This window comes from Schistocerca piceifrons, chromosome 4 (genome assembly GCF_021461385.2).
Source record: "Schistocerca piceifrons isolate TAMUIC-IGC-003096 chromosome 4, iqSchPice1.1, whole genome shotgun sequence".
Lineage (NCBI taxonomy): Eukaryota > Metazoa > Arthropoda > Insecta > Orthoptera > Acrididae > Schistocerca > Schistocerca piceifrons.
In genome coordinates this window covers 289796437-289810463 of record NC_060141.1, presented here as the reverse complement: position 1 = coordinate 289810463, position 14027 = coordinate 289796437, and positions in this window count along the sequence as shown.

The following is a 14027-nucleotide window of genomic DNA, read 5'->3' as shown; positions in this document are numbered from 1 at the left end:
GTCTTCCTCATTCACAACATCTTCGAGTGGTAAGAAATTTCCAGCGATGCAATTATTACATCGAGGGGAAGGAGAGGCTTGTTACCTTTCATTAGGCTTTAACTCCACAATTTCAACGTTCGCCATCAGATAGTTGATTTACATCATGCACTTTGGTGGTTGCATTGGTACTTGTATTTACTTTTTCCAGATTATGTCTGTTCACCGCTAAGGTATGATGCGCACTCTCGCAGATGGTCTGTGCTCCGTGTACTGTGTGCGACTGGCGGATCAGCCGATGGTTTACACCAGGGGCGGTCAAGATTTCGGCTCACTGGTCACGCTCACGCACGACTGCCAAAGCGCTCAGCCTTGCTGCACATATTGCCCCTCCATGCCGTGCTGTCCGAGCGCGAGGAGGGTAAGAGAGGAAAACTGCGAATGCGCAGCATTTAAATAGCACCGCAGTCTCACAATTTGGTTTTATATTTCACATTTATCAACAACATAGATCATGAACACAAATGTTCAGTATTATTTCATTACTTTTGGCGCACTGAAGACATAATATAATTTTTATCTGGCACAAACTGTCAGCACACTGACAAACACAGACAGTTTCAGGGTTTCATCCCCAAGTTCCCACATAATCGTGACTTATTTAGTTTCATAGTCGACTCCCAGCATAATGGACTTTGGCATAACAAGTCACACTCATTCAACCAACGGCTTTGTCAAAGAGGGCGGAGGAGAGAACAAAGGTTCACGGGTGGGAAACTCCTCCTGAAGATGGAAGAATCAGCAATGATCAAAGGCATGAAGATCCAGAAGGCAATGGAAACCAATGTATTAAAGACAAATAACGTATATCCACAGGACATGTAGCCCGTAATTCGAAAAGTGTCACGATGATCTTTCCATTGGTTGAAGATTCCAAAATAGTACCCCATTCGAATCTTTGAGAGCGGACTGTCAAGGGGGAGGTGACCAAGAGAAAAAGACTGAATAACCAATAAAGTAACGTTCTACGAGTTGGGGCGCGGAATGTCAGAAGCTTGAACGTGGTAGGGAAGTTAGAAAACCTGAAAAGGGAAATGCGAATGCTCAGTCTAGATATAATAGGTGTCAGAGAAGTGAAATGGAAAGAAGACAAGAATTTCTGGTCCGATGAGTATAGTGTAATATCAACGGCAGCAGAAAATGGAATAATGATAGAAGGATTTGTTATGAATAGGAATATAGGGCAGAGAATGTGTTACTGCGAACAGTTCAGTGACAGGGATGTTCTTCTCAGAATCGACAACAAACCGACACCGACAACGGTAGTTCAGGTATATATACCCATATCGCCAGCTGAAGATGGAGAGATAGAGAAAGTATACGAGAATATTGAACCGGTAGTACAGTACGTAAACGGAAATGAAAATCTAATACGCCTGAAGGACTGGACTGCAGTGTTAGGGGAAGTAGTGGAAGAAATGGTTGCAGGAGAATATGGGCTTTGGACAAGTAATGAGAGAGGAGAAATACTAATAGAGTTCTCTTATAAATTTCAGCTAGTAATAGCGAATACTCTGTTGAAGAATCACAAGAGGAGGAGGTATACTTGGAAACAGCTGGGTGACAAGGGAAAATTTCAGTTATATTACATCATGATCAGACAGACACTCCGAAATCTTATACTGGATTGTAAGGCGTACCCAGGAGCAGTTATAAATTCAGCTCACAATGTAGTAGTGGTTAATAATATGCTGAAATTTAAGAGATTAGTCAGGAAGAAGCAATACGCAAATAAATGGGATACAATAGTACTAAGGAACTTGAAATTCTCTAAGGATATAGATAAAGCGATATGGAATAGCTCAGTAGGCAGTATAGTTGAAGAGTAATGGATATATTTGAAATGGGCAATCAACAGAAGTTGGAAAGAAAAACATAGGTACAAAGAAGTTAACTGCGAAGAAAGCACGGGTAACGGAAGAGATACTTCAGTTGATAAATGAAAAGTGCTAGTTTGCTTTTGTTCTGCGGTATTATTTTTATTGCGTTAACCGGTTTTCGGCCTACAAGGCTTCTTTAGAATTTTAATGAGTAATGTCACCAAAGAAGTTACAAAGTTTGTAAAAATCATTGGAAGAGAAGTTACACATCTAGACTGAAGCAGAAAACTACAGTAAATAACACAGTGTGGTGGTAATGCAACGCAAAAAGTAAAAAAGTTGAACAGTAAATAAATTAAAACATAGTAAACAGGAAAATATTTTGAAATGAAACAGAAACGGAAAAGGTGCTTGATAGTTTACTTTAAAAGTGGACTAATGCAAAAGGTTACACAGGCACACTTTTGAGTATAGTGTTAATGTTTTTCCTGTTTGCTCCTTTTGTACGTATTTGTGTATTGTTCATCATTTTTACTTTTTGGAATTCAGTACCATCACGCTCTCAAAGATTGCATTTTCTATATGTTCCCCCACATTCCTCCATTTTCCAGCATTCATTCATTTTTTTCTCTTTATCTTATAGACATTGCTTACGCTCGTTATATATTCTGTAGCTACATTGGTAATTCTTTCTTCTTTTCATTGATTTGTGTGTCACTCTCGATTCTTTCTACCTCCTGAAGTAGCCTTGTCAAGTAATAATTTTATTTTATTTTATTGGTTTCTTTATTAATGTAAATTGTTATGGAGGCTCGCTGTTCATGTTTCCCATTAACGTTTTTCCGGTTTACTCAGTTTTAATTTATTTGCTGATCAACTTTTTACTTTTTACATTGTATTACCACAATACTGTGTTATTTACTGTACGTTTCCGCTTCAGTCTAGATGTGTAACTTCTCTTCCAATGTTGTTTACAAACTTTATAACTTCTTTGGTGACATTACTAATTAAAATTCTGAAGAAGGCCTTGTAAGCCGAAAACGGAAAATGTAATACTGTAGAACAAATGCAAACTAGCGCTTTTCATTTATTATATTGTTGTTCTACCAAGAACCGACGGAAGATTCAGTTAATATACATCATCTGATAGATGAAAGAAGGAAGTACAAATATGTTCAGGGATATTCAGGACTACAAAAATACAAGTCACAGACGAATGAAACAAATAGGAAGCGCATGGAAGAGAAGACGAAATGGCTGCATTAAAAATTAGAAGAAATAGAAAAAGAGATGATTGTAGAAAGGACTCCCATAGCAAATTGGAAAGTCAAAACAGCCTTCAATGAAATTAAAAGCAGGTGTGGTAACATCAAGAATGCAACGGGAATTTCACTAATAAACTCAGAGGAGAGAGCGGATAAGTGGAAGGAGTACGTTGAAGACAAAGAAGAAACAGGTGAATAGATTTTTGTTGCCACTTCCCCCCAATAGTTTCAGAAATTATTGTAGGATGTTATTTTTCTCTTCTGCCTTATTCAATCTTAATCCCTCCAAAGCTTTTTCCAGTTCTGATTCTAATGCTCAATCCCCTGTCGATGACGAGATACCAGCTGACTTTCACCAAAATATTATCCACACAATTCCGAATACTGCAAAAGTGCTAGAATTATCGCACAATTAGCTTAACACCTCATGCATCCAAGTTGCTGACAAGAATAATATACAGAAGAATGGAAAAGAAAATAGAGGATGTGTCAAATGACGATAAGTTTGGCTTTAGGAAAGGTAAAGACACCAAAGAGGCAATTCTGACGTTGCGGTTGATTATGGAATCAAGACTAAAGAAAAATCAAGACACGTTTATAGTATCTGTCGACCTGGAAAAGTGTTTGACAATGTAAAATGGTCCAAGATGTTTGAAATTCTGAGAAAAATAGAGGTAAGCTATACTGAGAAATGGGACATATACAATATGTACAAGAACCAAGAAGGAATACAGGGGTGTAGTCTTTCGCCACTACTGTTCAACATATACATCGAGAAGCAGTTCTGGAATAAAAGAAAGATTCAGGAGTGGAATTAAAATTCAAGATAAAAGGGTATCTCTGATACGATTCGCTTATGACATTGCTATCCTGAGTGAAAGTGAAGAAGAATTACATGATCTGCTGAATGTAAAGAAAAGTCCAATGAGTACAGCGTATGAATTCAGAGTAAACCGAAGAAAGACGAAAGTAATGAGAAGCAGCAGAAATGAGAACAGTGAGAAACTTCCAACATCAGGATTGATGGTCACGAAGCAAATGAAGTTACGGTACTGTTCGACGTAGGCGGCAAAATAACCAATGACGGACGGAGCAAGTAGGACTTCAAAGGAGACTAACACTGGCAAAACGGACTTTCCTGGCCAAGAGAAGTCCACTATTATTTAACTTAGGTCTTAATTAGAGGTCGAAATTTCTGAGAAGTACGTTTGGAGCACAGCACTGTATGCCTGTGAAACATGACATTGGGAAAGCCACAACAGAGAATCAAAGCATTTGAGATGTGGTACTGCAGATAGTCATGGGTGACTGGAATTCGTCAGTAGGAAAAGGGAGAGAAGGAAACATAGTAGGTGAATATGGATTGGGGGAAGAAATGAAAGAGGAAGCCGTCTGGTAGAATTTTGCACAGAGCATAACTTAATCATAGCTGACACTTGGTTCAAGAATCATAAAAGAAGGTTGTATACATGGAAGAATCCTGGAGATACTAAAAGGTATCAGATAGATTATATAATTGTAAGACAGAGATTTAGGAACAAGGTTGTAAGACATTTCCAGGGGCAGATGTGGACTCTGACCACAATCTATTGGTTATGAACTGTAGATTAAAACAGAAGAAACTACAAAAAGGTGCTAATTTAAGGAGAGGGGACCTGGATAAACTGATTAAACCGGAGGTTGTACAGAGTTTCAGGGAGAGCATAAGGGAACAATTGACAGGAAAGGGGGAAAGAAATACAGTAGAAGAAGAATGGGTAGCTCTGAGGGATGAAGTAGTGAAGGCAGCAGACGATCAAGTAGGTAAGAAGACGATGGCTAATAGAAATCCTTGGGTAACAGAAGAAATATTGAATTTAATTGATGAAAGGAGAAAATATAAAAACGCAGTAAATGAAGCAGGCAAAAAGGAATACAAACGTCCCAAAAATGAGATCGACAGGAAGTGCAAAATGGCTAAGCAGGGATGGCTAGAGGACAAATGTAAGGATGTAGAGGCTTATATCACTAGGGGTAAGATAGATACTGCCTACAGGACAATTAAAGAGACCTTTGGAGAAAGAGAGCCACTTGTATGAATATCAAGAGCTCAGATGGAAACCCAGTACTATGCAAAGAAGGGAAGGCAGAAAGGTGGAAGGAGTGTATAGAGGGTTTATACAAGGGCAATGTACTTGAGGACAATATTATGGAAATGGAAGAGGATGTAGATGAAGACGAAATGGGAGATAAGATACTGCTTGAAGAGTTTGACAGAGCACTGAAAGACCTGAGTTGAAACAAGGCCCCGCGAGTAGACAACATTCCTTTGGAACTACTGACGGCCTTGGGAGAGCCAGTCCTGACAAAACTCTACCATCTGGTGAGCAAGATGTATGAGACAGGCGAAATACCCTCAGACTTCAAGAAGAATATAATAATTCCAATCCCAAAGAAAGCAGGTGTTGACAGATGTGAAAATTACCGAACTATCAGTTTAATAAGTCACTGCTGCAAAATACTAACGTGAATTCTTTACAGATGAATGGAAAAACAGGTAGAAGCCGACCTCGGGGAAGATCAGTTTGGATTCCGTAGAAATGTCATAACACGTGAGGCAATACTGACCTTACGACTTATCTTAGAAGAAAGGTTAAGAAAAGGCAAACCTACGTTTCTAGCATTTGTGGACTTTGAGGTTAGCCGATGACATTGTAATTCTGTCAGAGACAGCAAAGGACTTGGAAGAGCAGTTGAACGGAATGGACAGTGCCTTGAAAGGAGGATATAAGATGAACATCAACAAAAGCAAAACGAGGATAATGGAATGTAGTCAAATTAAATCGGGTGATGCTGAGGGAATTAGATTAGGAAATGAGCCACTTCAAGTAGTAAAGGGGTTTTGCTATTTAGGGAGTAAAATAACTGATGATGGTCGAAGTAGAGATGATATAAAATGTAGACTGGCATTGGCAAGAAAATCGTATCTGAAAAAGAGAAATTTGTTAACATCGAGTATAGATTTAAGTGTCAGGAAGGCGTTTCTGAAAGTATTTGTATGGAGTTTAGCAATGTATGGAAGTGAAACATGGACGATAAATAGTTTGGACAAGAAGAGAATAGAAGCTTTCGAAATGTGGTGCTACAGAAGAATACTGAAGATTAGATGGGTAGATCACATAACTAATGAGGAGGCATTGAACACAATTGGGGAGAAGAGGAGTTCGTGGCACAACTTGACAACAAGAAGGGACCGGTTGGTAGGACATGTTTTGAGGCATCAAGGATCACAAATTTAGCATTGGAGGGCAGCGTGGAGGGTAAAAATCGTAGAGGGAGACCAAGAAGATTCAGAAGGATGTAGGTTGCAGTAAGTACTGGGAGATGAAGAAGCTTGCACAGGATAGAGTAGCATGGAGAGCTGCATCAAACCAGTCTCAGGACTGAAGACCAGAACAACAACACTGCAGATGAATGTTGAAAATTAGGTGGAGTGATCAGGTAAGGAATGAGGAGGGTCTGCCAGAATCGGAGGGGAAAAGAATACGTGGAAAACACGGACAAAGAGAAGGGACAGGACGATAGGACATCTGTTAAGACATCAGGGAATGACTTCCATTGTACTAGAGGGAGCTGCAGAAAGCAAAAACTGTAGAGAAAGACAGAGATAGGAATACATCCAGCAAATAGTTGACGACGTAGGGGTTGCAAGTGCCACTCTGAGATCAAGAGGTTGGCACAGAAGAGGAATTCGTGGCGGGCCGCATCAAGCCAGTCAGAATTAATCGTAAAAAGATCTTTAACACAAATATGTCGATCGAAATATTGTAGCATTTTTGCAAACTCATTATGGAGACTTGGTAAGTCTACCTGAGGGAGGTTGTGTATACGTCCAGGGTGGTTTTAACGAAAAAAAGGATTTGTCTTTAAAATTAGAACTCCCTTCCATATTAATAAGTTACATCTGCACTTGCACAGCGCTCTTTCAACTCAAATGGCACACGGTCTCGAAAACAGCTCATAAACGGATGTAAGATTGACAGTGTCTTCAAAACCTTTATAAAACTATTCTTGTAAGTCTTTCAAGGCCACAATGATTTCTGCAAAATGCGCGTTTTCTTTAACGCCACTGAGCTTAGGGAGCTGGACTGTCTTTGTCACAATGTGTCCCTCTTTTAAAAGTCTCCATATCAAATCAGAAAGAAATTACCTTACAGTGTCTTATTGGGGGCAATGTGAAGCCAATTCCAGTAAATGTGAAGTCAGGAAAGCATTACAGCTGTTGTAAGTTTCGTTCCTCCACTCGTTATTCCCTCATACGTTCAACAACAGCGAGCGTTAAATCGAACTCCCATTGAACCACGGACCTTGCCGTTGGTGGGGAGGCTTGCGTCTCTCAGCGATACGGATAGCCGTACCGTAGGTGCAACCACAATGGACGGGTATCTGCTAAGATGCCAGACAACCGTGTGGTTGTTGAAGAGTGAAAGCAGATTTTTCAGTAGTTACAGGGGCAACAGTCTGGATGATTGATTGATCTGGTCTTGTAACATCCGCCAAAACGGCCTTGCTGTGCTGATACAGCGAACGGCTGAAAGCAAGGGGAAACTACAGCCGTAGTTTCTCCCGACGGTATGGCATCCTCTTGGGTAAAATATTTCGGAGCTAAATTAGTCCCCCATTCGAATCTCCTGGCGGGGACTACTCAGGAGACGTCGTTATCAGCAGAAACAAAACTGGCGTTCTACGGATCGGAGCGTGTAATGTCAGATCCCTTAATCGGGCAGGTAGGTTAGAAAATTTAAATAGGTAAATGGATAGGCTAGAGTTAGATATAGTGGGAATTAGTCAAGATCCGTGGCAGGAGGAACAGGACTTCTGGTCACGTGAATACAGGCTTATAAATACGAAATCAAATAGGGTAATGCAGGAGTATGTTTAATAAATGGTTCAAATGGCTCTAAGCTGTATGGGACTTAACTGCCGAGGTCATCAGTCTCCTAGATCTTAGAACTACTTAAACCTAACTAACCTAAGGACATCACACACATCCATGCCAGAGGCAGGATTCGAACCTCGACCGTAGCTGTCACGCGATTCGAGACTGAAGCGCCTAGAACCGCTCGGCCACACCGTCCGGCTGGGTTTAATAATGAATAAAAAATAAAAAAGGGGGTAAGCTGCCATGAACAGCATAGTGAACGCATTATTGTAGCCAAGATAGATACGAAGCCCACACCCCCCACAGTAGTATAAGTTCATAAGCCAACTAGCTCCGCAGACGAGGAGGAGATTGAGGGAATGTACGCTGAGATAAAAGAAATTATTCAGATAATTATTGGAGACGAAAATATTTTCCTCAAATACCGCCTTGGAATCCAAAGGCACAGCTGTTAGAATAAAAGCTACGAACGCAAAAATCCCTTCTACAATGTCTGCCCCACCTAACAGACGTAACAGAGGTGCAGTATTGAGATCTTAAAACACTGAACCGACAATGGAACCCTTCGGGAAAGGCTTTAGTATTTTTCCTGATTACTTCACTCTGCTCCGTGAACAGTATATCCCGCTACGGTGGCAGGTTCGAATCCTGCCTCGGTCATGAATGTGTGTGATGTCCTTAGGTTAGCTAGGTTTAAGTCGTTCTAAATTCTAGGGGACTGATGACCTCGGCAGTTAAGTCCCATAGTGCTCAGAGCCATTTGAACCATTTTTGAACAGTATATCCACTACAACAGTTTACAAAACTCTGACACAGAAATCTGGGCGTCAGGTCATCAAAGTTTTGATAATGCGGCTGCTTAATTAAGCACATCTTCTGTACATTTCCATTTATGCGTATCGATATTGGAACTGCTTAAATCCCAAGATTTACCAATCAATTGTAGAAAGTGGCCCAGAGATCGAGACTGTTGCTCACTCTCGCAATTGGTGTCACGACATGTTAGCAGCAGACAGCCAGCACACAACAGCAGGAGGAAGACAAGCCCCCTACCGCCACGTTAGGTAGCATGGCGTACTCCATTAGTTTCAGGGACGGGATAAAGCTGCCTGTGCAGCAACAGCAAGCCGGTGTCGCATTCAGTCTGTGTGTTTACAACTGCACACGCCGGTTACCCTCTTGTTGGCGAATTACGCTGCAAAATTGTTATTGATGTTTGACTCCGGCTGGACTGTTCACAGCAGTACAATTTACATCTACATACATATTCCGCAAGCCACCGTACAGTGTGTGGCGATGGGTACCCCGTACGACTACCAGTCTTTCCCTTTCCCGTTCCACTCGCAGATAGAACGACGGAGAAACGACTATCTGTATGCCTCTGTATGAGCTCTAATTTCGCGTACCTTATCTTCGTGGTAGGACACATCTGCAGTCAGCTTCAAATGCCGTTTCTCTAATTTTTTCCACAGTCTTCCTCGAAAACAACGTCGCCTTTACACCAGAGATTCCCATTGAGTTCCCAAAGCATGTACGTAACACTTGCTTGCTGTTCTAACCTGGCAGCCCGCCCACGAATTGCTTCGATATCTTCCTTTAATCCGACCTAGTAAAGGTCTCAAACACTGGAGCAGCACTCAAGAGTAGGTTACACTAGCGTCCATTGTGGTGTCTCCTTAACAGTTAAACCACACTTTCCCAAAATACTTTCAATTAACGGAAGTCGATCATTTGCCTTATCCACGACGGTCTTCAGGTGCTCGTTCCATCTCATATCGCTTTGCAAAGTTACGCACAGATATTTAAACGACGTGACCGTGAAGCAAGACACTACTAATGCTGTATCCGTACATTACGGGTTTTATTTTTCCCGATCTCCCGCATTAACTTACACTTTTCTACATTTACTTTTTCTCAGTCAACTTGCATCCTCCTACAGTCACTCAACTTCGATATCTTTCAGAACGCCACAGCATCAACAGCAAACAATCATCGATTGCTGCCCACTCTGTCCGCTGGATCGTTTATGTATATATAACAATACACACACCAAAAGTTTTGCATCACCTTGGTTCCGAGAGTTCCGGAACCTGTACAGAAAATTGGAATAGAGATCAACATAAACATCATTTCCGCCCTCTTTATTGCTCATGAAAACCACACATTGCATGTCGTATCATCATACAGTGAGACCTTCAGAGATCGTGATCCAGACTGCTGTACACACCGGTACCTCTAATACCCAGTAGCACGTCGTCTTGCATTGGTACATGTCCGAATTCGTCGTGGCATACTATCCATAAGTTCATCAAGGCACTGTTGTAGTTTGTCACACTCCTCAACGGCGATTCGGCGTAGATCCCTCAGAGTGGTTGGTGGGTCACGTCGTCCATAAACAGCCCATTTCAATCTATCCCAGGCATGTTCGATAGGGTTCAAGTCTGGAAAACATGCTGGTCACTCTAGTCGAACGACGTCGTTATCCTGAAGGAAGTCATTCACAAGATGTGCACGATAGGAGGCGAATTGTCGTCCATGAAGACGAATGCCTCGCCAATATGCTGTCGATATGGTTGCACTATCGGTCGGAGGATGGCATTCCCGTATCGCACAGCCGTTTCGGCGCCTTACATGACCACCAGCGGCGTACGTCGGCCCCACATAATTCCACCCCAAAACAGAAGGGAACCTCCCCCTTGCTGCACTCACTGGATAGTGTGTCTAAGGCCTTCAGCCTGACCGGGTTGCCTCCAAACACGTCTGCAACGATTGTCTGGTGAAGACATATGCCACACGCATCGATGAAGAGAATGTGATGCCAATCGTGATCAGTCCATTCGGCATGTTGTTGGGGATCTGTACCGCGCTGCGTAGTGTAGTGGTTGCGAAGATGGACCTCGCCATGGGCGTCGGGAGTGAAGTTGAGCATCATGCACCCTATTGCGCACAGTTTTAGTCGTAACATGACGTCCTGTGGCAGCACAAAAAGCATTATTCAACGTGGTGGCGGTGCTGTCAGGGTTTCTCCGAGCCATAATCCGTAGGTAGCGGTCATCCACTGCAGTAGTAGCTCTTGGGCGGCCTGGGCAAGGCATGTCATCGATATTTCCCGTCTCTCTGTATCTCCTCCATGTCCGAACAACATCACTTTTGTTCACTCCGAGACGCCTGGACACTTCCCTTGTTGAGAGCCCTTCCTGGCACAAAGTAACAATGCGGACGTGATCGAACCGCGGTATTGACCGTCTAGGCATGGTTGAACGAGCCGTGTACCTCCTTCCTGGTGGAATGACTGGAACTGATCGTCTAATAGGCGCTGCTCATGCATGGTTGTTTAGTTCTTTGGGCGGGACTGTGTCTGTGATACAATATCCACAGTCAACGTCTATCTTCGGGAGTTCTGGGAACCGGGGTGATGCTAAACTTTTTTGGATGTGTGTAATAGTAGTCCTATCACACTTCCCAAGACCACTCCTCACGATACTCTTCTCAATGATGAGAACATCACACTGGGTTTGGTTACTTAAGAGGTCTTCGAGCCACTGACATACCTGAAAACCTGTTTCATAATATTGTACCTTCTATAACAACAGCCTTCAGCCACCTGGGGTAGCCGTGTCGTCTAGGACGCCTTGTCACGGTGCGCGCGGCTCACCCCGTCGGAAGTTCGGCACAGGTGTTAGTATTGTCCATAGCGTAAGTTAGTTTAAGTTAGATTAAGTAGTGTGTAAGTTTAGGATCCGATGACCTAAGCAGTTTGGTTCCATAAGATCTTCCCACAAATTTACAACAGTCTCGCTACGGTCGCAGGTTCGAATCCTGCCTCGGTCATGGATGTGTGTGATGTCCTTAGGTTAGTTAGGTTTAAGTAGTTCTAAGTTCTAGGGGACTGATGACCTCAGAAGTTAAGTCCCATAGTGCTCAGAGCCATTTGAACCATTTGAACAACAGTCTCCAGTGGATTACCGTGTCAAAGGCTTTCCGAGAATTTAGATGTAAAATATCAGCGCATACTCCGCTGCAGAGTGAAAATCTCATTCTGGAATTTAGATGTACTTGGGCTTGACTCACAAAGTAATTCATGTTTATTCTTTGCTTAACCGGACCCATCCAGAAGTCTTCGTTGTGTGCCGAATTCTCAAACTGTACGTAGCTTGTAACTAGTGGGTTTTTTAAATAGAAGAAATGGAAGCACTGTCACAACAAAATCAATTCCGTTCAAATAAGTTCCACAATCGCGAGTATTTCAGCAGGTGAAGACTCATCCATTTTGAAGGCTGAAATTTGTACTTTGAAAGTGTTAGGTAGTTGATCTGTCGAAATATCGATCGCTGTCTAGGACGTTACTCGGTTTCATCCGCGCGCACTACACTGCCTGACAAAAAAGTGAAGCACCAGGAACCTGTGTACCTTTCTATAGCTACACACTGCCGTCGATGTGTAATTAATTAGAGTTACAATTATCTCTGACTTTAGAACGGTCATCTGAGTGCATCATTGTTGTTCGTGTTCAGTGTTGCTACCAGACACGATAGTGTGTACCAGTAAAGTGAACAGCGTCAGACGTTGAGTGATATCTACGAAGGACCTGGATATGCCTCGTACGTGTGTAAGACAGCGTTATCAACACCTAACAGCACTTAAAAATAACCTTACTTTGGGTCTCCATGAAACCCGGTAATTAAGGAAGGCAGGATTGGGTTACGATTGTTGACGGGGCCCGAATCAGTTACTATTGGTTTGCTTGGCAATTTCACTCATTTATTTTAGTGAATAATTTTTTAAAACAAGCCAATGAGGTCGCAATCAGACTTTTAAGGCATATAACCACAATCACGGCTGAAGGCCTTTAACGCGAAAAATGGCAATTATTAAAAATAAAACAAAATACATAAAATACAGACGGCCAATGCTTTTGAAGACAAGCCAATGTGGTCGCAATCAGAATTTTAAGGCAAGAAACCACTATCACAGCCGAAGGCCTTTAACGCCCAAAATGGCAATTATTAAAACAATTTAACAAACATACATTACATACAGACAGCAAACAATTTTTGAAAACAAGCCAATGTGGTTGCAATCAGAATTTTAAAGCAAGTAACCACAATCACGGCTGAAGGCCTTTAACGCCAAAATGGCAATTATAAAAAAAATTTATAAATATACTGTTAAACGGCGAATGGCAAAGCAAAAGTTAATTTTAAAAAAACAACAGATCACCAAACAGGTGAGACAAATGATGGTAACTTAATAATACAATAATAAAATAAAACACAAGGTCCAGTGACTGACAGTTCTCCAGGAATCGACCTCTGAGTAGGTCACACCAAAAACATTTTCACGAGTGAAGAGAAAGGCAACCAAGAGTTGCATTCAGATCACAAAATGGTAACTCGGACTAGTGGCAGTCTAACGAGCGACTAATGATAATCTTGGTGAGGCTACCTGACATTCAACAAAACAAACGCAAGTAGTAAAATTAGGCCAAAGCCGGAACCTGTGGTCTGGGCTCTGCCCACAGAATACTGTGCTTAGAGCATCTGGGACAAGAAGTAATGACTCCCGCTGAGGTAGAAGAACGTCGTCACCCAACCTACAATGAAGAATCTGTCAAACTTACACGCCTCACCGGACAGTGGGGGCAAGGTGAGGAAATGTACACTGCTGTTACATACATTAACCCCCAGGGCAGGTAACTGGGGCGTTAGAGGCCACAAGACAGAAAAATAACGCTGTTTGAACTTACAAATTTAAGAAGATGAATCAAGTAAATAGTCATTAGAAGCTCAGGAAAGCTAATCAGATCCGCCTTCCCCAGGTACTCCACTCGCTGCTTTTCGCCTCAGTGACACTACGAGCAGCAACACGAACCCAAGCCACTGCAGAATAACGATATTTCACAATGGTGGAGGTTTCTCTATGCGAATTGCAATGCACTCAACTTAAACATGCAGGATCCGGTTTCGACGAGGTCGTGCACCC